The following is a 24,684-nucleotide window of genomic DNA, read 5'->3' on the forward strand; positions in this document are numbered from 1 at the left end:
CACCAAACATTCTGTGATTCTCTAATATCCCAGCTTATTCCCACTACAAATAATTACACCTTGCTACCTAATGATATGAGCAGGTTTATTTGATAATTTGAATTTTACTCCATTTTCACCCCCTCAACATTCTTGTACCACGCTCATTTCATTAGTTGTTAAATTTTAACCAGGATATAGAGATTTACATCTTATTTGCCTCTTGGTATGGTTTGTGACGACCATGTTTTCTTACCCATCCTTACAGAAAGTACTAACTTATTCCACAGAAGTTCCCAATGATTTCAATCCAAATGCTCACAAAATAAATAACTAAACAGAATTAGTGAAAGGCAAACTTTTGCAGGAGTTTATGTATTTAGCTTTAAAAGGAAACCAAACCAAACCAAACCAAACCAAACCAAACCAAACCAAACCAAACCAAACCAAACCAAACCAAACCAAACCAGAGGCATGCTCTTCACTTCTTAGTCCTAAACATAGATATGCATTTCTCTAGCATTTACAAAAATAAGTTGGAATGTATACACTGGAAATATTTCACATATTTGAAGTCACTTCCTAGCAACCCAAGCATGTTCATATTCAGTCGTTTGCAAATTCTTCTTTATTTCATGAAGCAGTAGTACTGGGAAGACAGTTCTCAAAGCTACAGTTGTAACAGTGATGAAATATTTCTCAATGAGTATGTCTTTTTCCACTTCAGGAAGTGCTCTCAAAGAGGAAGGTCTCTGGATCAGAAACCATGATTCAGTATGGATTTGTCCTGGGAATCGTAATAAGGTTCAGTAAAAAGTTCTATAGCCCAAGCTGGAGGTTTCAGCTGAACATAATTACAACTTCTAATAAAAGACAGAATTTACCAAGGGACCATACAATAATTAAGATGTGGAAAAAAGACCATAAGGGAGATACAGTTTCCAGAATTCTATTCTAAGAATAAACACGAAACTGAAATGTTTCTATTACTCCACAGAACTGAAAATAATATTTAACATAGTTGACCACTGTATTTTCTTCAATAACATTCTCCCAGTTCTCAAATAAATAAAATAGGAAATGTAAAAACCCATTTCCAAACAACAAGCACAGGCTGATATTCATCCCATGTAATTTTATCCACCTAAAAGTTAAATAGTTAGTGTAAGATAACTTTCCAAGACCTACTGAGCAGGCAATGAAGAGAAACACGCCAGTGTATGAAGAACCCACTGTATAATTTGTGCACTGTCTGTGGAATGTGACAACGATCTGTTCCCAATGAGCTGTTTGCTCCTTCTGTTTTTCTCTTCTGGAGGAGTTATATGTGCAAAGACATTTTTGCTTTGGTTTTGTTTTGTTATTTATGTGCTTTATTTAAATTTTTATCTGCTTTTCCATGGGAGTGGATGGGATGGATTGCCCTCTGAAGACGTCTCTCTCTTCACTGCCTGCTGCATGGCTTAAATTTGTGTAAGTCACTTTCAGTTACTTTGAGTAACTATAATTTAATAAATCTGACTCAATGACAGGTTCCAAAACGCAGCAGTTTCTTTATCAATATTTCAAATCATCAAATACATCAAATTATCAATATTCAATGCTGGTTGTAGTAGAAGCCAAAAAGAATAGTTGTTGGCCAAACATCACAATATTTTTAACAGTTATCATTTTTAGGAAGTTGAGTTATCAGGACGCAGAGAGGTCAGTAGGATGATAAACAGTTAGTTGAGTGCAATTGCTGCAAAGTATCACCTAGCTGAGTGGCCATAATCAGACAAATGTAGTTATAAATATAGTTATTTATACAGTCTAATACAGGGAAATAGGTAACAGGGAGCAAAAACCCAAATACTTTTCTTTGAAAAGCAGCATTACAGGAAATTACAAATATCTATGTTAGTATAATTTCTTCATGCAATGTTGTGGCACTAACAGTTAACAAAATTCGCATCTTCCAAAAAACAGAAGCGAGTAAGAGTTTTTTCCCTATGCAAAATTTTAATAAGACCACTCTTATAACGCTTATTCACACTGCAAAGAACGTGTGAAGAAAAAAACTTAGCTATAAAAGTGACACAAAGTCACAAAAAAAACTAAAAATATGGCGCTGGAAGTGCTCTAACCAGCTTATCAAAGGGAAGGTCAAAAGTGTATTTACAAATGGAAAAAATATACCAGAGAGAGAGCTTAAAATATACTTCATAAAAACTTTGAAGGACACTGTCATGCATAGGGAGTGGAAATGAATTCTTCAAGTGTGAGCAGACAGGCCAGAGATGAAAGGTTAAAGAAAGGAAAATTATCAGTGGTACGATCCATGCGCCCCAGTGTGGCAATTTAAAACTCCAACCAAGTTTAGTTTCTCTTTAAAGTTAACGAAAAGAACCAAGCACCTTCAGAGGACAACTCATCCTAAACAGAAGCCTCAAATTACATAGAATCCATCTGGTCATACCTGTTTCCCTCCTTTCAGTAGAACAGGAACAAAAATGACTAGCTCAGACTGAGTTATCAGTGCTTTATATGTCCAAAGTTAGGTGGGATGTATCTCAGCCTGTATCACTTTTTAGAGCCAGACTGTCTTCAGGACTTGCAGTGTTATCACCAGAAAACTGATCATCTGTATTTTTCTTTCTCTGGGGTGGAAAAGTTATCCCCTTGCCTGAGTATGAGAGTGTAGAGAGAAAGAAAGAGGGAATCTTTCAGTAGCTTAGGGCACTAGTGCATAATCACTAGATTTTTCATTTCAGTTTTCAACTTTAAGTTACAGATCTGACTTCCATTTGTGACTGCTATGACTGTACTGAGATTAGCATTTACCATATCGCTTTCTACAGCTGGTATCAGTGAAAATATTTATGCACACAGTGAGAGGAGAAAAGTATCTGCCAAAACCTGTGGGTGCCACTAAAAACAACACTTCTTTCAAATCTGTGTTCTTGTAAAGTGCACAGCACAATTGCACTCTGCTTACAGTTGGAAATACCAAGCGCTTCCATAATAATAATTTTTTTAAAAAGTAAAAATAATTCTTTCCCTCTAGTGGTTATTATATCCAGAGCAAATTAGTCACTATAAGTACAACAGAGCATCAGCTATGCCACCTCAGTGGGGTGAGAGGTGTCGACTTTCTAAAGAAGCCCCCCCGTAACAGATATAGCTGTAAAGCCTAGTCTTAACTTTAAACTCTCCTTAGATTTTCAATAAACAGATATGGTGCACACGAAAATAAAACCAAGTAAAATATGAACATGCAGAGCTCCCTTAGGCTTAGCCTACGGATAGTAAACCAGTTTAGACTTTCAAACACTATGATGGTAGCAATCTTTCTTAGGTACTTTATTCACTCAGAGATGATGGGTTGCTACCAGAGCCAGACAACTAAAAACCAGATGGATTGTGAAGTCTGTGCCTGGTCTTCTCAATATAAATTGCTGAACGAACTGTTCCTTCTTACCAACATTTGGCAGAGAATACTTTGGGGGGTTTTAATTGCCATTGCTACAACCCATAGAAAGGTTCGTGTGATGGTGAAGGAATGCTGACCTCACTGAAGAAAGACCAGTTTTGCCTTAGTTAATGAATAATAGTTGCCATTTTCTGTAATTGTCCGCCCCCCCCTTTACTGTCACAAATGGTCTTATGATAATAATCATAGTATATAATCTGACACAAGTGCTCTTAAAGAAATTTCTGGTAAAGGACTGCAGCCTCTGTGGGAGGTAACTGTCAGAATTATCTTAAACCACTACCTGTCTTCCACTACAATAGAAAAGGCCTTTAATCGAAATAATCCTTTTTCAAACGAGCAACTTTTTTTTTTCTCTGCAATTCACTCATCTTAAAAAGAGCACTATAGCTTTTGTGCATAACTTAATTCATTCTTCAAGACAAGTACAAAATTTGTCACTGACATTTAGCGCCAGCCGTAGGCAATGGATAAAATGAACTAGTTAGCAATTTAACCTGTAAAAAAAACAGAGTGGGATGAACAATTTCTGCCATCAAAGCAAATGGCTAACATTTAGCAAGATTTTATTTTTATTTTTCAGCCCATCCCATCCTCAAGAAGAAAGAAGTCAGGCTAACATTTTTTCTGGGTCCTAAATCTTCCTCTCAGCCTATTTCTTTAATGGTTTAAAGTAAATGACTATCCAGAGGATAATTAGGCACTGTGCTGTCGCATCGTGTCAGGTCACAGCTGGATTTAGTCAGCATTAACCTTTGGGGAGAATTGGAATATCAGTATCATTTAAAATTAAAGACGTGTAAGCAGGCATTTCTGGAGATGTTAGAAAAGTAATTGTCTGTAAATTGTTTGACCTTGAGATTTAATTGCATGCACAACACACATTCTAGCAAGAACCCTGGACTGTGTGTTCATTCTCTTTCACCTCCGTACCTCTCACTTTGCAGAACCCATTAAGCTACCTGTGGATTTTTTTGTAAAATATTAAAGATTGTTTTATACCGAGAACAAAAGCTTTTAAGCAAGACCTCTTGCAAACAAAACTGTTAAACAGCTGTAGTATAGGCCTCACCTATTTGAATTTCAGGTTTTTTATACACTTAGAAATGTTTATATATACGTAGAAAATAGTCCCGGTTAAAGAGCTATGCTTAATTTTTATTCCTTTTTTTTTTTTTTTTTACTAACAAGTTTGCATATTATGCCTCATTCCCTTTTTCCCTAATGAGACAGCTTATGCTTTCAAAGTCCCTCAAGCTAGGCAAATCTCTCCACTGCTTCCACTGTTAATAATGAAACTTCATAATTATACAAATCCAAGGTGGCCAATCAGCTTCTCAGGCTGAGCCTTTGGGTACCTCATGCATTATTTATGTGGCACTCGGGCCTGTGAACTCACTTGCTTATATTAGAAGCCTAATTAATATTTAATCACACGTAGAGAGGGCACACAAAGCTGCGCTAGGCCCTGAAAGAAGTGCAAATAAAAGTGTACACAGGTGCTTGTTTGCTCATGTGTGTTTGTACGTGTGTGCTTGCCAGAACATGCACACTCGGACACATGGATTAGAAATACTCCTCTCAGACTGGGAACAAGGCAAGTCTTTGAAGACGCTGACACATGCCAATAAAGACGGACAGTTTTGATCCTGACTGCAAGCCGGTTTTCTCAGGTGATGCTGAAAACAGTTGAGACTCTCCACGAAGATCTCAGCAGATGAAAACCAATTCAAAGGAGAACTGGTTAGGTTTCTTGGCTCACGAATTACTTCCCACATGCCTACAGTGCCAGACTCTCCATTCACACTGGCACTAAGTCATTAGTTGCAAAGGAGTTCTTGTTTTTATGACAGCCCATGAGAAAAAGTAAGAGTGCTTTCAAGTACCCTAACTTTTTGGGTATGAGTCATCACCACCTCTTCCCTGGCTTGGGAATGATGAAAAATCCCAGCTGTTATCTTCTATGGAGAAGAAAGTTGTTGAAACAACCTCATTTATAATTATGATGATCATTTCAGTTGTAGAAGATGGCAATTAGTTACTCAATTTCTTTCTAGAAAACTTTCATGTCAGTTGATGCAGAACAATTTTCATTCTCACCTATCATTGCACTTCTACCTGGAAGATCCTCAGCTGTCTGTTGCTTCCTTTTTGTCTACACAGACAGATCATGCTACAGTATGAAATCTTTTTGATGGGAAGGAAGATAAATCCATACCTAGAAAACTCTGTAAGTACACCAGTCAAAGCAGTGAGAAAATGATCTGTCTTATTAATGCAAATTCTACTTAGCACCATGTTGTTCAGTGTTAAACAAAACATTTCATCACATTGATACTAGTAGCATTTCAGCCAACATTTCCAAAGAAGCCAATGACTTTTCTGAGCTATTACCCCTCAGATCATTGCAGTCGTTCCCCACAATTGTACTATTGCTTCTGAGGCAGATGATTAACGACTTCATTTGAACCCTCTTTAAAACACTGTTTTCATTTGTACTTTCACCACCATTCTCTCCCCATAATCAGTAGCAAATAGGACATACGGACTTTATTCCTAAATCTTCTACTAAAGCATAAGTGTAGCCTTGAAAATGATGGATCTTATCAATATATAAAATGGCTGTGATGATCAGAGCCTGAAAAAAACAAACTTCGGTTTAGTGGTCAGAAGAGATTTAGGAGGAGGACTCTGGATAAGGACACTAGTGAGGCCACACCTGGAGTACTGTGTCCAGTTGTGGGCTTCCCCATACAAGAGAGATGTGGAGCTATTGGAGAAAGCCCAGTAAAGGGCCACAAAGACTAGAGCACCTCTCCTATATGGAAAGGCTGAGAGAGCTGGGACTGTTCAGCCTGGAGAAGAGAAGCCTTAGGGGAAATCTCATAAATTTGTACAATTATCTGAAATGGCAAAAAGGGAACCAGGCTCTTTCCAGTGGTGCCCAGTGACAGGACCAGAGGCAATGGGCACAAACTGAAACACAGGAGGGTCCCCCTGAACATCAGGAAACACCTTTTTTACTGTGAGGGTGACCAAGCACTGGCACAGGTTGCCCAGGGAGGTTGTGGAGTCTCCATCCTTGGAGATATTCTAAAGCCATCTGGACATGGTTCTATTTTCTTTTTATTTTATTAATTTTAACTTTAAAATGTAAAGGCAAGAACTTTGCACATTGAACGAAACATTAATTTTTGTTTTGCTGGGATGTTTCCTTTTGAAGATAACAATATGTGAAGTTCCTACTCTACTCCCAACTTAGTTTTGGTTGAAACTATTATCTGAACGTAAATCAAAGATCTAAATATTTTTAGTTAGTTCAAAAATCCATGTGAGTAAAATTTGTTGAAATGATGTCTCACAGCTATGGTAATACTGATCTAGGTTCAGAAACTTTGCAAATCTTTAAACTAGTAAGGAATCTTTGCAGTCTTGAATGAAGTGTGCTAGACAAATAAAAAATATTATAATTGTTAAACTATTAAGTGAAGTACTATGAAACATTGCAATAATTGTTCAAGTGAAGTGATTCTTCCTTCTCGTTCTAGTCTCACTTCGCTCTTACAATCCAGATTCCGGAGCTTAAACTTGTCATTACACTGACTTACAAAGTAAAACAGCCAATTAATGCACTCTCAAAACCAAGCTGAATTTCAGTGGTGCAAAATACTTCTTGTAAAACAACTTAAGAGATGCAGGAAGCTGTTTGACTACATATGTTTGACACTCAAGTTCTTAAAATCAAACTACTCTTAATAAACCATGAGCTGCCTCTTGAGGCATCACTTCCATTTGTTACAGAGGACCTTTCATAGTAAATTGATAGAAATGAGTTGGCCCACCATGCACTCTATACCATTCCATGTATGTAATACATGCACACACGATATATTGACACCAGTTTTCTAAACACCTCTGGCAATCATTGAAAAAATAGACATGCATATATTAGCTCAGTAATATGTTTTAAATTAAACCAAGTTCCAATTTATTTTTTTTCTCCTTTCAGGGACAAAAGTAGTGAGGGATAAAATGTGTGCCAGGAACCCTGTACCAAGCATCTGGCAAATTTATGGGGTTTTGCATCCATTTTCCAGTGCTACAGTCCCAGAGGTGCAAGAAATGAGAAGAAACATTTATTGTAGTTCCAGGGAGAGTTCGCCATTTCATAACTCTTATTTAAGATATTTTCTTTTTAAAAAATAGAATACTTGTAACCACATTTACACCATTTCTTTACAACAACAGGAATCCAGAATTTGAAATTAATACATTTAATAGGGGACATTCGCTCATTGGGAAGATCTAGATGAGTGATTTTGTTTTTTTTAAATTCACCTTTCTTTTACACTGTAGCTACTATTGTAACATCAGACTAGTTAAGTCTAAGCATAGACAGAGTGGAGAATAATATCAGCAGCTGCAAAGGTAAAGTTGTGGGGTTTTTTTCAGAAGTAATAAAAAAATGAGTTGTTTTTGCAGCATTGTGCAAAAATATTTTCCAATATTTTTCCACAATGTGGTTGTTTGCTAAATGTACCATTACATCACTAACTTCAAAGTTGAAACTTGATCTCCTTAAGACTGTCTACTCAACAGGACAATAGAAAGAAAAAATACTAAAAACAATCATCTAACATTACTAGCTTCCATTCCAGTTTCAATACAGGCTTGTTCTATTAACTGTATTCTCTAATGGTCTGGTCAGCCCACCATTCTTCAAAGAAAGATGAGGGACCTGATTCTCAGCTGGCATGTATCAGTATAGTTTCATTGATCTGAATGGGGCTGTACCAATTTATATCTCCTGTGAATCATGCCCATCATTTCAATCAGAACAATCAAATTATTAGTTTCTTAGTATATTAGCATAAATTGGTAATAACTAAAGAGTGCTCATAATTCTCTGCCTTTTGTAAAGCCCTTTTCAAGCATAGGGACATGCACCTGACAGGAGGCTGAATACATAAGCTGTTGTCACACATGCACCTAATATTGTTACACAGCACTGCCAAAAACGTGGAAAAGATGTAAAATCCTTCTGAATCTACATCTTGCAATGCTCAAGAAATACAAGAGAATTCTTAGCTAAGCTTAAAAGAGCAGATGCTGCTATTTTACAGTACAATATAATGATACTGCAATATTCAATAAATGGCCTAAGATGGTATTAGTTTTATGCTACAGAAAGACTTATGTGCCTTTCCTGGAAAAAAAAACATGACTCCAGAAGTGGAATATTTGAAAATATCAGTTTTTAACAAAAATAGGGTGAAACAGCAGTGAAAGCTTTTATTATAGTATGCCTTGCTAAAAATCTCGACAGTATTTTCAAATCGTCAAGTATTCACCTGCTGTGTTAACAAACTTGGCACCACTGAAGGTGTGCTTTTCCTCAGCCATTACTGCTTTTAGGCTGCAGTGTGAAGAAGGGATTTTTCCTCTCTTTGCCTCCAGGGGAACACAATTTGGACACTTCAGTACCTTCACAGAATGGCAGAGAAGAGAAGGAAAACTAATAAAAGAAAACAAACAACCACAAAAACAACAACAAAAACAACCAAACAAGAAAAACAAAAAAAACAAACAAAACCCACAAACATATTTTCTTGTACATCAGTCCAAGGCACAGCAATAATCAAAACCCACCCACAATGTATACCATTTTTTTTACCCACTTAAAATGCTTGGTGTATCACTTAGTCTTCTGTAACAACCACATATTGCACAAGGAGAAAATCAATTTTAAAACAGTAATTTCAAAGTAAGATATTTTTTCCAGATAAATAAAAGAAGTAGAATAGAAAACAAAATCACACAGGGACAAACGCTCATCCCAGAGTTTACTCTGCAGCAAAAACGCTAAATATGTGCTGTAAAACTTGAGAGGGAAATCATTGATTCAAAACACTTGTCCATAGAGTGAGGTGCTGCAAGTTAGCAGACATTCTTGAATAGGATCTATTAAGCCCATGTCCGGCTCAGCAAGAGGCATTTCCATAGTTTCCTTCAATTTTGTGTACATCAGCATTTAAATGCACAATAATATTGAGAAGATTCATCAAAAACTAAGAGTCATAAATACACTCGGAAACTTCAAGTTATATCTGCTCTGCTTACAGCTTGCAAAATATCTGAATAAGCTTAATAAAAAAATACAGACTTTGGGAAACAGAAATGATAATGAAATCACTAAAAACTTCTCTGGACTGAAAAACAAATTTTGAAAAAACGAGGAGAACAAAAGAGAGAATGAAAGAGAAAGGGCAAGAAAAAAGAAGAGAGAGAAAGAAAAACTAAGACAAAAAAGAGAGGAAGAATATGAAACTAACCTTACTCCCAGTCAAAATGTCATTCAGCAATCTTGTTTTCATTCCTAGAAAGTACCTGTATTAAACCTATTTTTATTAGAAGTGGGGTTTGCTGCCCAGCTTGACTTTACCTTCTAAATGCATATAGACATACAATCAATTTTTGACTCCTGATCAGAACCATTCATTTCAAATTCTCATTTCATTTTTTTTTTTAATCCAAGACCTGTCTGGCATTTCTACACAAATTTAGGAATATCAAGACCTTGAACTTCACTGCAGGTGTTCCCAGTGGGCATTATCAATAACATATTCTTAGATATAACTCTTAAATGCCATATACCTTTTATATACATTTTTCCAGAGTTTTGCTGATGAAAAATAAATACCTGATAAAACTATGAAACTTTGTTGTAAATTAAATTTGTAAGGTACCTGTATTTATACACTTGCATAAGTGCATATCAGGTATGTGCATCCAAGTATACACTCATATATGCATTATACTTATGTTTATACATATATATATGTGTGTGTATATATATGTGTGTGTGTGTGTATATCAAAATCTCCAAAACTGATTCAGCAATTAAACAGATTTTTTTTCCGCAACTAATGCATCAGTAATATAATTGTTGGTAAACTTGATTTCCTCCGCTAATCAGCTTTCCTAGTTTCATTTTGAGATTCAAATTCATCATTACGCAAAACTTTTATTAATGCAAATAAAAAATAAAAATAAAATCCACATAAAGAAAAACATGATGTGTTTCTTTTGTCTGACTTTTGTAAAACCATTGAAACTTGGTGCTCACTTTAAAATCTCATCTTAGAGGGCTGTCAATTAAAACTATTTGTGCCAGAACCTTCATTCTGAAATGTACGGAGCACAAATTTATTTTAGGCGTAGCTTCTCCAGTGTTTCTTCATGGTTTCATATATGCTACACAGGAGCAAAATGCACAATAGGATACAAGTATTCATGCTTTGGAAGGTTGAGAGACTGAGATCAAATCTGCAGTTTTTCACTCCATTTTCCTATGAGTGTCTCACATAGTTTAAGTACTAGTGATATTTGCTACTTGGATACATTTACATACAAACATTTCTTCTGCTACGCTCCCTTGAAAGTCAATGGGAGGTTTTCTGTTGACTTCACTAAGGTAAGGATGGTGCACTACATAGCCAAAAAATACACTCTTCTTGATGATCCACAGCTGGTGTGCATACACTCGCGTTCCAAGTTTTACTCTTTTACCACCTCCCTCCCTCTGAGCCTAGAGAAACGCAATAAAGTCTGTATCTTCCATACAACCTCTGTCTTAAATAGTGCAGATGGGAACAAGAGAATGAAACAGAAGTAGTTGGCACTATATCCTCTATTCCTGCCACCTATCAGTACAATAAAAAGTCCTTTTTGGAGTATAGAGGCAGGACTCACGTGCAGTCTACATTACAATAGTGATAAAAATAAAAGAAACGAGCTGACACAGAAAGAATCCTAACATACATTTGATCCCTATGTGTACCTCTGATGTATAACTATATTCAATATCTGTTCTCTAATATTTATTGAGTGCAATACTATCACCTAAAATGCAAAACTAGAATCAAATTAAGCACTTCTTTGCAAAATATTTCGGTTAAGCTAGAACTGGCAAAACTCTCGTACATGCTCAGCATATCTTCACTGTATTTAATGAGTTTTAATTACAGAAACTTTAAGTCGGTGGTTTTCAGAGAATCCATAACAGTAAGTTTCAAAAGAACTTTTCCCCTACACTTTTTCTGTTGGTAAGTTAACTGGTACAGAATGTGAAATGGAATAGTATTGCAATCAATGTCAAGAGTTTAACATTTGGGATTTTAGACACTAAATGTCATTCGAGAGTTACACTTTGAAGAAGTGCATTCCAGTTTGATATTTAATTGGTAGCCTTTTCCATAGTTACAATTTTCCTACTTTGCTGCAAAGCATCTGCATATTAATAAGTAACGATATTTAATGAGCAGAAGCACTCCAAAATAACACACTTAACTCACTGTCTTTATTCATGTATCATATAATAGCAAAAATGTACACTTACGCCAAAGGGAAGTTATGCCTTTAAACTGCAACTTTAAATTGCAACTAACATGCTAAAGTGAGGATGTCACAGTCACACATAATTACGATTTCTACAGGAGCCTGTTTCCTGTGGTGACAGTAACATATTTAAAAGATAGCATTTTCAGCCTTTGATGTCACTTTTCTCATACAAAACTGTTTTTTCACTAAAAGCCCCATTCAGTTGCCCAGCCTTAACCAGTAAAGCACTTAAGCATATACCTAGATCCTATTTATTTCAAAGGAACTTAAGCACATTATTATTAATTTTTTTTTTTCCTGAAAAAGAATTGAACTTTATATTTCAAATGCTTTCTCATACGGGAACCTAAAATAGGAGCACAGCTCCTAACTGCAATACTATTATGCTCCCAACTACCTGGGAATTTTAGTAACAACAAGTTTTATCACATTTTACAGGTACATTTTTCCAAATACTGTTTTAGTATCACCTCGTCTTATCATATAGCACCTGCTCTAAGCTTATTACATGCCAACAAAAAGTTTGAAAAAACATTATGCTTAATCATATTTGAATCTTTAATACTTCACCAGTGCTCCTCATGGCTTAAGGACCATAAGCTTTAAACATCACAGAAGCTTTTTTTTTTCATATTTGAAATCAGAATGCTAAGAAAGGCACCTGCTGCTTATATAACAGGTTGTAAACCAGAAATTCACAGAGAAGCTAGGGGAAAAAACCTTTCCTATATCTCCCGCATTTCTCTTTCCATCTTTTGCATTTTCTTATTCATCATTACTGTAATAAAAAACGTGTTTTCTTGGATAAATATTACAGAACAGAGAATACAGTGTGATTTGCTCTCTTATACCACCATTTTTTTTTCCAGCAACCTAGCTATAAATGGTGCCAGATTGTACAGCAACAGAAACTGTCATCTGTTCCTCTTGTACAAAATACCTCTGTGCTACTCAAAACCTGAGGAAACCCTTTCTAAGCAACTGTGTCATCGAAGTCACCCTTTACAGAAATACTTACTCTAATACCTCAGTGTTGGTTGTTGGTTTTTGTTTTTAATTAACACTAACATTACAATAGTTTGTAGTGGGTTTAATATTCATCCTCTAAGGGTATCACATTGGGAAGGCTCTGTCATCATCATTCTTCCAACAGGAACTCGGGAGCAGTTTTCCTCAGGGCCCTTCGGTGATTTTCATGACCAGGGTAAGACCACAGCAGCTGTTGAGGTACAGATAATGCATTGCCTATTCTTCACAAGCCAACCTCACTTTCTTTCTTAGGATTTCTTACAGCTAGAGCACAGAATTGAGAATTTAGAAATGTATTGTCTGTTTCTCACTGGGCCACAGACTTCCTGTTTGGAGCTTGGACAAATTGTTTTACTTATTCTACCTCTCTCTGGTTCTCATATCTGAAAAGTAGAGATAAAAGCAACAGGAGCACTTCAAGGCTTAATTCATTTAAGTTGACAAAAAACTTTCAGGTCAATGAATATAGGCTGCTACAGATTAACACATTAAAAGTTTCTAAAATGTATTTGTGTTCTACTTTAACTGATGCAAGGTGTTTCTAAAATAGAAGCAACAGGAAAATTTAAAACTATGTCACCGCTGTACATGTCCAGTTTATAGACCAGTAGCTGTAACTGAAAGATATTAATGCGTTTCTTCTGTTTGGGCTGTGTGCCAGAGTACTAACATACACTTCAGGAATAACCTTCTTCTGATGGAAAGTTGAAATAAAGCTAAATGCAATATAAATACATACTTTGTGTTTATACACACATACACAGTACACATACAGAAAATATGTGCATGGAGATAGTAGTCCAAAGAAAGAAAAAGGTTTTCCCTTGATTGTGTTACAAGGCCATAATTCCTCAAGCTCAATGACAAATGTTGTAGAAATGCTCTGAAACAAAATGCCTGTAATTAACTAATATATTACTTTATATAGGATCCTTTGTTTAATATATGTCTTCATATTACTGCACCATGGTTAAAAGGAAATAAAATAGTTAGCAGAGGAAGAAAAGACATATTTGTATTTTTAAAAATAATAAAATCTGCTTTATTCCAATAGCGTTTTTCCTCAGGATTTTTTCCTTTTAAAAATAAAAATTCCATTTTCCTGTCTGAATTCAAAATGATTGACTGGAGCACAATATTAAGTAATAAATAAAACAGTCCCAGTGCCTGAAAGACTCCTGAATAAAGAGAAAATTATTTTTGGATTTTCCTTCTGATCAGATATGAAATATTCTGAAATGCCACCTCTATAATTTGATAAAAAGCTTGATATCCCCAAATGAAAATAGGATTCAGCACTTTCATTTTTCTGTCTCTAAAGGAACCTCTAGGTAAACTGATTTTAAAAAAATGAAAATCTCAAGCATAAAGGTGGGAGTAATGAAGCAAGTTTAAATATGCGCTGACCTTTGAAATGAACTGCATTCCATGTTGTTTGGCCAAGAAGCTGGCTGTGTTGCTGTCTCCATCAATTTCCACAGCATAAAAGATGTGGGTTTTGGAGCTGCCCTGCTCTCTGGTGGATGTTGATAGGCATCGCCGCAAACACACCAGTGCTGATAGTAACAGCCATATGTTCATTGCTCTGAAATACAATATTAAAAAGAAACCCACAAGGGAGGAAACTGTAAGCACCGTCTATTGTTGTTGTTGTTGCTCACCGTAAGAATTTACCCAGAAGTGGCTCTATTTTATTTTCCCCTTCCGTGCTTAAAAAGTAAAATCCTACAATGTTTTATTTAGTAGCAATATTAAGCTAAGAAGAAGAAAGCAAAGCAAAACATACTGGTTTTGGAAACTCTGAGTATTCTGCTGTTTGACAGAATCTAAAAGCAAAGTAATATTATGTTATTTGATTTTATTCATATGAATTCAAACCCAAAAATGTACATTATTTTGCAGCCTTAGCTATGTAATTATTTCCTTTTTTCCACTCCTCTTTTATTATATGTTTATCGAGTTTTATTCTGTGATCTGCTAATCTCAAGCTCTTCACTAGACCTGGAGGTCAAATGACATTCTCTGAAAAATTTCAGTGTTTGATATCAAAATGGAAGATTGCCACTTGAATGTATATTAATTTAAATAATACCAACTAACCTCAATATCTGTATATCTGTTCTAATTCCTTCTGTAATATATTTTACCAAATATCAGTTAAGAGATAGACTTATGTTCTATCATATATTGCCTAGAAAAATGAATGACAGAATGATGATAAAGTCAAGATTATACATATGAGAAGTACCACAGGTATCTTAATCAGGCAATATTAATTTCCAGCCAAAAATCGATTCTGTACATGGCTAATTCTTAGGCACCAGATCCTGGCTTTAAAAATGTGACAGTCGTAAGTAACAAAATCATCATCACTGACATTCTGATGTTTCATCACAGATAAGGAGCATCTTTTAAGTATTAATAGATGTGCTATTAGGTACAAACAGTGGTAGAAACCTAACTAGCTTTTACACCTACATTCCCATTCTTTTATGTACCTGTTAAGATCTGCACAGTAACTGAATTTAAAAATTAATTTGAAATGGATGGGACAATATAGTCTCGCATGTTATAGATGGCCATGTTAATTTGTATGCTTGCAATGTTTGCAGCAGTTATTATTCAAATAGTCCTTTAAAACAGCAGTTAGATATAAATTATCAGTGAGACCATATAAATATGCAGAAATAAACCATTGTATCAATCCAATCTTTGAAGATATACATCTGTCTTTCCTAAACCATGTCTTTCAATTGCACCCTTCTCGGAAGTCCAATAATTAACGCAAAGCAGCCAGTGACTGAATTCCACCCACACAGCCAGTAGTAAAATAGCTCTCTTTAATACTAGGTGCAAATTAAGGTTCAACTGAAAAAAAAAAACCTGTTTATCTCATATCTTGCAGTCCACAATAATATAACCCTACAATCTTTAACAAACACTACCAGACTGCAAAAATATACTTAAGTTATCTGCTCAGTTAAATATAAAAATCAGATCTTGAATGACTTCCTATCAGCTAGATACTTTTGAAAAGGCCTAGTAAAGCGTATCCTATGGAATCCCTGCAAATTACATGAGGGTGTTTCTGAGAGGTGGGGTATTTTTGTAGCCAGACATACGCAGTCTAAATTACTAAGTTCTTCATCAAATCTTAATTAAATACGTAGTAGGGATACTACTGGTTTTCCACATGGTGTTTTTTGGAACATCAAGGATTGAGGTAGTGGGAACTGCAATTTTTCTGTAAGCAACCAGCTTACAGCCCTATGAAATGAAGCCCAGTAATCAATGGAAAGGAAGCCATGAAGATTATGGAAGATTAAGTTTCAGCTCCTACTTGTAAGAAGATGAAAATTTCATCAAGTATTGTCCAGGACAATACATGAGGCTAAAGGTTATTTGGCTTGGTGTTTCTTCTGCTAATGCAGGTCTCCTTTGTATGGACTATTTACTTATATGGTCATTGAGTCAGAAGAAAACATTACAGCTCAGTCTACTCTAACCATGATTCAGAATGGATGACAACCAAGGTCTCTTCCTATCAATTCTAATGCAGTCTAGACCTATTTTGATTTCCACAGCCAGCTTAGGGCAATGTAGTTGGCCCATATTTAGAGTAAGCCAAAGGCTGAGTAGTGTACAGAGGAACTGGGGCTGCAAGGAAGGAAGGAAGGAAGGAAGGAAGGAAGGAAAGCAGGCAATGTAGACTCACCCTGCATAATTCACACAGAATAAAAGATTTCCAGAAGAAAAGATCAAAATCAGTCTACTGAGAATGCTTGAGATCATAAGAAAATTCTTTTATGAAAACAAAAATATGGGTTAATCCCCCTGCAGAGAGATGTAAGGGTAAAGCACCATATTTTTCAGTAAGGGACTGACACCACTGCGGTATTGGTAAAAGTGTTTCGGAGATACTTCTCTCCTCTGATACTATATTTCCTGACATTCACTTCAATGCTTTTCAAATAAATCTATTTTGCTGGTACCAAAGTAGTGATCTGCAGAACTTATTCATTTTTTCAAGCTGATAGGTTTGGCAGATTCAACCTGGCCTGAATGAAGCCACTCTGTGGATTAATTTTTGGACTACCAATCATTTTTCTGGGGTAAAAAACAAACAAAAACCCACAGACAAACAAAACCCACAAACACCAACAAAAAAACCAAAACAAAACAAAACCTCAAACAACAAGCAACCAAACAGAAAAACTCCAGAAAAACTTCTACAGACAACACAATGCAAGCATGTCTGAGAGGCATTTCTTCCATACTGGTGGGTTATGCTAACTGTTACTAGAACTGGAAAATGAAATGCTGGGAGATTAAATGGGAAACAATATAAAAAGCAATAATCACTGAGAGCCTCTGCATACTCATGTAAGTTTCAACCACCAGTATAAAATTGGCCATATGTGACATCAAGATGATACTTAAAAAAATACTTGATTGACAAACTGGAGGGAAAAAAATCTACAATTAGTAAAATTTTAGATGTCTGCTTCTGAAAACAGATGGTAATCCTGCAAATGTATGTTTTCATAGAAGATTTATACATTTAATACTTTTACTTTACACAAAAATACCAATTAACTGGATTCTTGCTCTCCAATAAATTACAAATCCATCTTAAAAAGTGGAGTTGGTAAACCCACTCAAAAATGCCTTCAAAAGCAAAGTGAACAACTTAAAGAATATTTCATAGGTACAAGTAATAATTGGACACCTTCACAATCATGACACTGAAGCAAACCAAAACAGGTGTAGCTTCACGGCAACTATTAGCTCCTGAAAATAAAGTGGGTGCGGAAAACACATTATTTTACCTTTACAAAAATTCCACCTGCTTCTTCATGGAAACCTTTGGGTGTCATCCATAATGTAGAAGAGGGATTTAAATTCAGCCTGAGGTAAAGAGTTACCCAAACTTGGGCAAGATAATGAGGTTTTGAAAAGTGAAGTTACAAGCTCAGGAGAGGCACGTAACAGTTTAAGATTGTAATAATGAACTATTCCACCTGCCCAAAGTAATCCCGATCCCAAGACTGATCCTATATTTCTCCCATAATGCAGTTTTTCCCTATGTTCCAATCCACATATTGGGACAAGAAAGAGACTGTCTCAACTATACTCTCCAAAGGCAGTGCTAAGGGAGGGTAAACTGGAGAGAGGAGGGTCTGTGTGGCAACAGAATGGGAGGATGGACAGCAAGGAGCTGCTGTTGGGCATGACTGAAAGTGATGATTTATGTTAGAAGCCTCAGATTGACTGATGAGGATGACTCGGACTGAGAACTGAGTGCCAGGGCAACAGGACTACTGCTTGAAAGCAAAAAAGGGTACAAATGAACCACAGTACCAGGGGCTGAGTGAGAGACTGAAATAAAGAAATTATTTGCATATCTGGACTCACTGGGGCCTCAGTTGATATGAAAATAGTTTGTTCAAGGACTTGAAGTTAAACAGAACTAGAAAAGAGCCAGGAATGATCGTGAGTCTGGAAAGGTACAACATCAGATGAAGATACCTGAGCGATTTAGGGAGGGAGAGATTAGAGAAGGGGAGAATTTAAAGAAATACAGAGTGTTGAGGAACAGCTGGTTGCAGAGAAAGAAATGCAGCAAGGACCACCAGCCTGCAGCCAAGATTATCTGGGCAAAAAGACCTGGGGCAAGGATATTAGCTCTGAAGGAGGAAAGGAGAAGAAAGAACAAGTAACAAGGCAAACTTAACCAGGCCGTAGAGAACAAACCAGAAGACTATAACCTTCAGACTAGCTTTTCTCCACAGCCTGAAACCAAAACCTGACTTCTAAATCTTGCTGTTCCACTGAAGTTGGAAAACACAAAGGAAACAAGTGTCTTAATTTCACTTACTGAGCCACAGAGATGGTTAAAGCCTGGTACTTCAAAGAGTGTGTCTTCCTTCAAACAGCAATGTTCTCTGCTGTGGATGTAAGGATTCCAACCCCATTTATGCCTCCGTGAGTATATTAGTAAGTTGCCAAACTATGACATTTCTACTCTAATCACCCTGCTAAGAAAACTCCGGCATGAGTTAATCATACACACAACATCTTATATTAAGAAAATTTCACTAAATCCAACATTAAAAATAATAAAATTAAGACTATTGGTGTAAATCAATATTAAAATCAAGAGTCAATAGTGAAAGGTATTTTTAGAAGCTAGGAAGAAGGGCACTTAAAGGCCTGAAAGTAGTCAGGATTCACAACTTATAACAATAAATTCACACATGGCTGACTGCATACAACACATCTTCTTCAGTATCTGTCTTTATTCAACTTTCACAGTAAATATGATATATTCTAAAGTGGGCTCTTGAGGGCTAGTAACTAGTGACATCTATGATTAATGTTATATGAGGGGACAGATCCTATATAGGTCAATGTTTCAACCTATCCTAATTTTCTGTTTCTACAACAATGAATTTTGAAGAAAATGCTTTGTTTTCAACAGTAAAGATTAAACTTTACTTATATCCACTGTAAAGCAATTTAATTTCAAAACACAGGATTTCACCTTACCTATCAAGAAAGAAGACTCATAATTTTATTAAATTATACCAGGGGAAAGAAAAGAACAGATTAAAGTTTTTCCTTTTGATGTGACAAACACAGTAGTATTGCGCGACTGAAATTCCACAAAACTGAAACCTAGAAATTTTCTAAACTATACATACGCAAGAACAAAATAGGCTTATTTTAAATAACATATCATACAATTAAGATCAAATAAAAATACAAATTAAATATACAATATCAATTAAATACACAATTTATTGTAACCACCTCTCTAGGTCATCAGCTACTACAAAACAGCTGAAGTTATCCTGCAGTGTACTGCAAACTCCACACTTGTTCCATTAGCTGAGTCTAATTATAAAAGAAACAAACAAACCAAACCAAATGAAAAACAATTACAAAAAAACATCTACCATTATTCTGGTTTTAAGTTAGAAGTACAAGACACTACAATATCATTAAAAACATATACACAATTTATGTATTAATCAAAAGAGTAGAAGGTTGATACTGGATTTGTAACAGGTCTTCACTCAGTAGATCAACCAGGACCAAGGACGGTAGTAGCATTTCTGTCATTAAGTGCTTGTCACAATAAAGAATATTTTGAAATACCACTGATTCTTTCCCACAAGGTCAGTAGCAAATGAGCATCATGTTTTACAACAACTACTCTTGAGACTGTACTGGGTTTGTTAAATCAGAGATTTTGGTTAAAATTCTAAATACCAGTAATAAATTCTACAACAAATTAGCAGCTTCCTGAAGTTATTACACAATGCATGCTTATGTTTCTGAGTTGTAATTTTGCTAGGTAGGCTCATACACACCAAAAAAAGATTATGGTGGTGTTTACAGTCACACAGACCAAAATAGACAGATGTCAATCTAAATTTCTTGAAGTGATTTAAGCTAAATATAGTTCAATCATATTTAATAGCAAAACCAGTTATTATCACCAGAACTATTTGCAAAAATGTTCAAAAAAACAATTATACATGAAGCAATAGTAAATTTCCACTTTTCATCAGAGTGTCTGCTGGTTTATAAAACAAGTAAATCCAACCAGAAAAAAAAAAAAAAAAAAAAAAAAAAAAAAAAAAAAAGACTGAAGGTGTTTCGCTTTTTTAAATGAAAAGAATCAACTTTCTTCTTGTATCATCTTCCACTGAGAATAAAACAATCCCTTAATTGCAGTAAGACATTCTTTAGTTTTTGAGGAAGCGCCACAAAGCAGCTGAACCACACGCACCACTTTCTGAATAGTTTTCTTACAGGCTTTGTATCATATGCTGGCCAAGCCCAGTTTTGCTCCAGTTTATGAAATGTGACAAGACCACAGTTAAAGCTGATCTATGCTGCAGGCTATTCATGTTGTCTACTCAGATGGTAAGTCATAATGCCTTGAGTCCGGATACTGTACCTTCTTTGTTTTCTTTCATTTATTTTACTGAAATTTTATAACAACAGAGACAGAGGCAAGAACTAAATTTATGGCATTGTTTCTCCCAGCTAAGAATAAGCACCAAACCATGAGGGTGTATTCAGAAGCCTCTCCTGTGATGTCCTAGACCTGCAGAGACAGTGAGTGCTGTTGATTTTGGTTTTTTCACTGAATGATCACTGAAGTGACGAGCATGTAATAATGCACACATCCTTTTATTGCATTTTTTTTTCTGAGCAATATTTTTGGGGGGTTTTAAAATGTATTGGTACTGGCAAACACTTTTTAAAGGATTCTCTTAGAAACTGTCAGCATTTCAGCATTTTCCAGCTTTATCAAAGCACTATCAACTGTACTAGAAACTGAATAGAGTTCAGTTACTGATACAGCCTGGAGTTTACCAGACTTCCAGAGGACATCACTGAGCACCAAGGAACTTCAGAAATTAGCAAATTATGTAGATAGTGTTTAATTTTGAAAACAGGGACATTTATGATCGAGTGCACTTTGTCCCTTTAGTTGCTACCATTTTTGCTGGAAAATAAAAACAGGACAGCTACACACCACTCCTCAGCTGGATTGATCTCAAAATGTTTTACAAGTCACATGTACAGTAACATGAGAATAATAAATAGAAAATTACAATCTTCCAAGCTAAATAGGAGTTGAGAACAATTGTTCTGATTTTAATTTAATCAAACTTGCGAATTCAATCAACTGAAAAATAAGATAGTTCATAAATACAAGGTGGGTAAATATTAGAAAGGGAAAGACAATACATTTGTTTGCTCCTACGGGACAGAGAGAGAGAGAGCAAGAGAGACACGAGTAATTTATTGTTTGTGCAGCATGGAAAGGTTATCCTGGGGTGGCAAAAAATATAATGTGCCATAAAACCAATGTCTCTGTTGAGTCCATGGTTTTTAGTGCCCAGTAGAGTTATGAATTTTAGTTCCAGAATTATCTTTTGAAGGTATTTTGTATGTTTCCCTTGAGCAGCAGGGCTGAGAGGTCAGAAATGAACTGGCTGTTCTGGATTAAAGCAAATGCGACACAGCTATGCAAGCTGGAATACAAAATTCAATAAGGCTTGTGTAGCTATTCTACTTCAAGGTTCTCTTTAATTGCCAAAACCCCCAAAAACAAAACTAATGCAAAGCCCCCACTTAAGCCATTTTCAGCTATTAGAATAGTGTGAAATAACCTTAAACCAGTACTAAATGATAGCTGAAAATTAACTATGATGGTGACAGGACCTTTACAGAAAATGGAAAACCTATATCTGGTATTAAGTACTCACTTCTCTCTGCTCTGACAAAATTGAGAGAAAACCTGGAAAAAGTCTTGAGACAATCTTTTACCTAACATAACTTCAATGAACTCCTGACCTTGTTCTAGAGCACTTCGAGAATACATATTAACCTCAGAGTCATGAAAGATGAGGAATGGCTCAGAACTCTTGGTTTAGAAGAACATTTTCCCAGTGTATGCAGAGGCATAACCACTTCAAACATGTTGAAACAACAGTTTGAGGGCTCCAAGATTTCTTTACTGAAGTACCACAAACACCAGTTGTGCTCAGGAAGCACTCCAAGCTGAAGTCCTCCAAGAGATCCTTTGGGGTTTTTTTAGAGAGTATATTCCAGCTGCCAAACCATATCTCAGACGTTATACTGTAGAGGTTTTACCACTGACTAGGTGTTTATCTCGCACTTAAAATTGCCCAAATTATGCTATCACTCAACGGGTGATATAATAGATAAATTAAGTGTTCTAAATTACACAGGCTGACACACTCACTTCCGTGTGCTTCATAGCTAGTCAGTAATAAGGCTGCAAAACTTCTTATGAAAAGGATACAGATATCTGAGAGCACCAAAGGGGAGAAACAGCTTCTCCCCTGACTGTGTTCCTTCAAGAAATGAGAACAACAAACAAAACTGAAAAAGGTGGTTCCAGACAAATTAATGTTACACATTTAATATATGTAAAATATATCTAAATTTTTGTATATGTATGAAAAAAGAAATAAAATAAACAGGAGACATAGTGGAACGGTACAAACAAGGAGTACATTAACAATGAGAAAACATTTAAATGACTGAGTCATGCGTTAAGTGCGGGGAAAAATTTAATGAAATATAACAAGGGCAAGTGTAGAGTCTTGCATCTGGGTAGGAACAACCCCAGGTTCCATTATAAATTGGGGAATGACCTCCTGTTAGAGAGCAGTGTAGGGGAAAGGGACCTGGGGGTCCTGGTGGACAGCAGGATGACCATGAGCCAGCACTGTGCCCTTGTGGCTAAGAAGAAAAAATGGCATCTTGGGGTCTATTAGAAGGCGGATGGTTAGTAGGTCGAGAGAGGTTCTCCTGCCCCTCTACTCTGCCCTGGTGAGACCACATTTGGAATATTGTGCCCAGTTCTGGGCCCTTCAGTTCAAGAAGGACAGGGAACTGCTGGAGAGAGTCCAGCGCAGGGCAACGAAGGTGATTAAGGGAATGGAACATCTCCCTTATGAGGAAAGGCTGAGGGAGCTGGGTCTCTATAGCTTGAAGAAGAGGAGTCTGAGGGGTGACCTTATTAATGTTTACAAATATATAAAGGGTGAGTGTCACGAGGATGGTTCCAGACTCTTCTTGATGACAACCAACGGTATGACAAGGGGTAATGGGTACAAACTGGAACACAAGAGGTTCCACTTAAATTTGAGAAGAAACTTCTTCTCAGTGAGGGTGACAGAGCACTGGAACAGGCTGCCCAGGGAGGTTGTGGAGTCTCCTTCTCTGGAGACATTAAAACACTGCCTGGACACATTCCTATGTAGCCTCATCTAAGTGTTCCTGCTCTGGCAGGGGGATTGAACTAGATGATCTTTTGAAGTCCCTTCCAATCCCTAACATTCTGTGATTCTGTGATTCATGAGAGACTTAACCATCACATCTAAAGGTACATTTTCATGAAGCCCAGCAGTCTCAATACCCCGTCTAACATGAACAATTTAGGTACTTAGAATATAATCCTTTTGCTATTAGACCAACTAACTCCTTCTTCTCCTAATAGGTTTACTATTATTAAGTAGACAAGGGACTAAGATCATTACAAATGAAAACTATCTGATATACAACCTTTTAGCATCTATTTAATTTATAGGAGCAAAGCAATTTTTTCTACAAAGTTTACTATCATGACAAAGAAAATTCTAGCTGGAGAATAATTGTTTTTTTTGTAACAATTAAAAAAAAAGGAAAAACAGATTTCATTTTCTTTATATAGATTCATTACTACAGATCATTCTCCTGAGAAATATTCTATACAGTCTCAAAGGATACCAAAATCTGAATCTTGCCTAAGAGTCAGGAAGAGCTAGAAGTGCTTCAAAATCACCTTTAGTTCAACAGTTATTTTTACAGTCAATTAAACAGTGGAATTGATGGACTCTGAGAATGCCATATGCTGCCCTCTGTTGAAAAGATGATCATTATGACTTGAGGTCTTAAGGCTGGAAGGACTGACAGAAGGGAAAAATAAGTGGAGGATCCTCTGATTTCAGGGACATGGATAATTCCTTTAGGGAGAACAGAGATTAAACGCTCACCTGGGTAAAGAGAAATTCCACAGAACATATGGTGTATATGTATAAATTATCTTGACAGGAACATGAAGTCAGCAAATTGGTTATTAGAAATAAAACTATTGAGAATTACATTGATTATATTCATAAATGACTTTAGAATGGCTACCTGTCAAGCAGTTTAGATCTAACGTGTAACTTACTTTAAGGACATTGTCATAGAATGAGGAGAATCTTTCA

This window comes from Streptopelia decaocto (genome assembly GCF_964273445.1).
Source record: "Streptopelia decaocto genome assembly, chromosome: 3".
Taxonomy (NCBI): Eukaryota; Metazoa; Chordata; class Aves; order Columbiformes; family Columbidae; genus Streptopelia; species Streptopelia decaocto.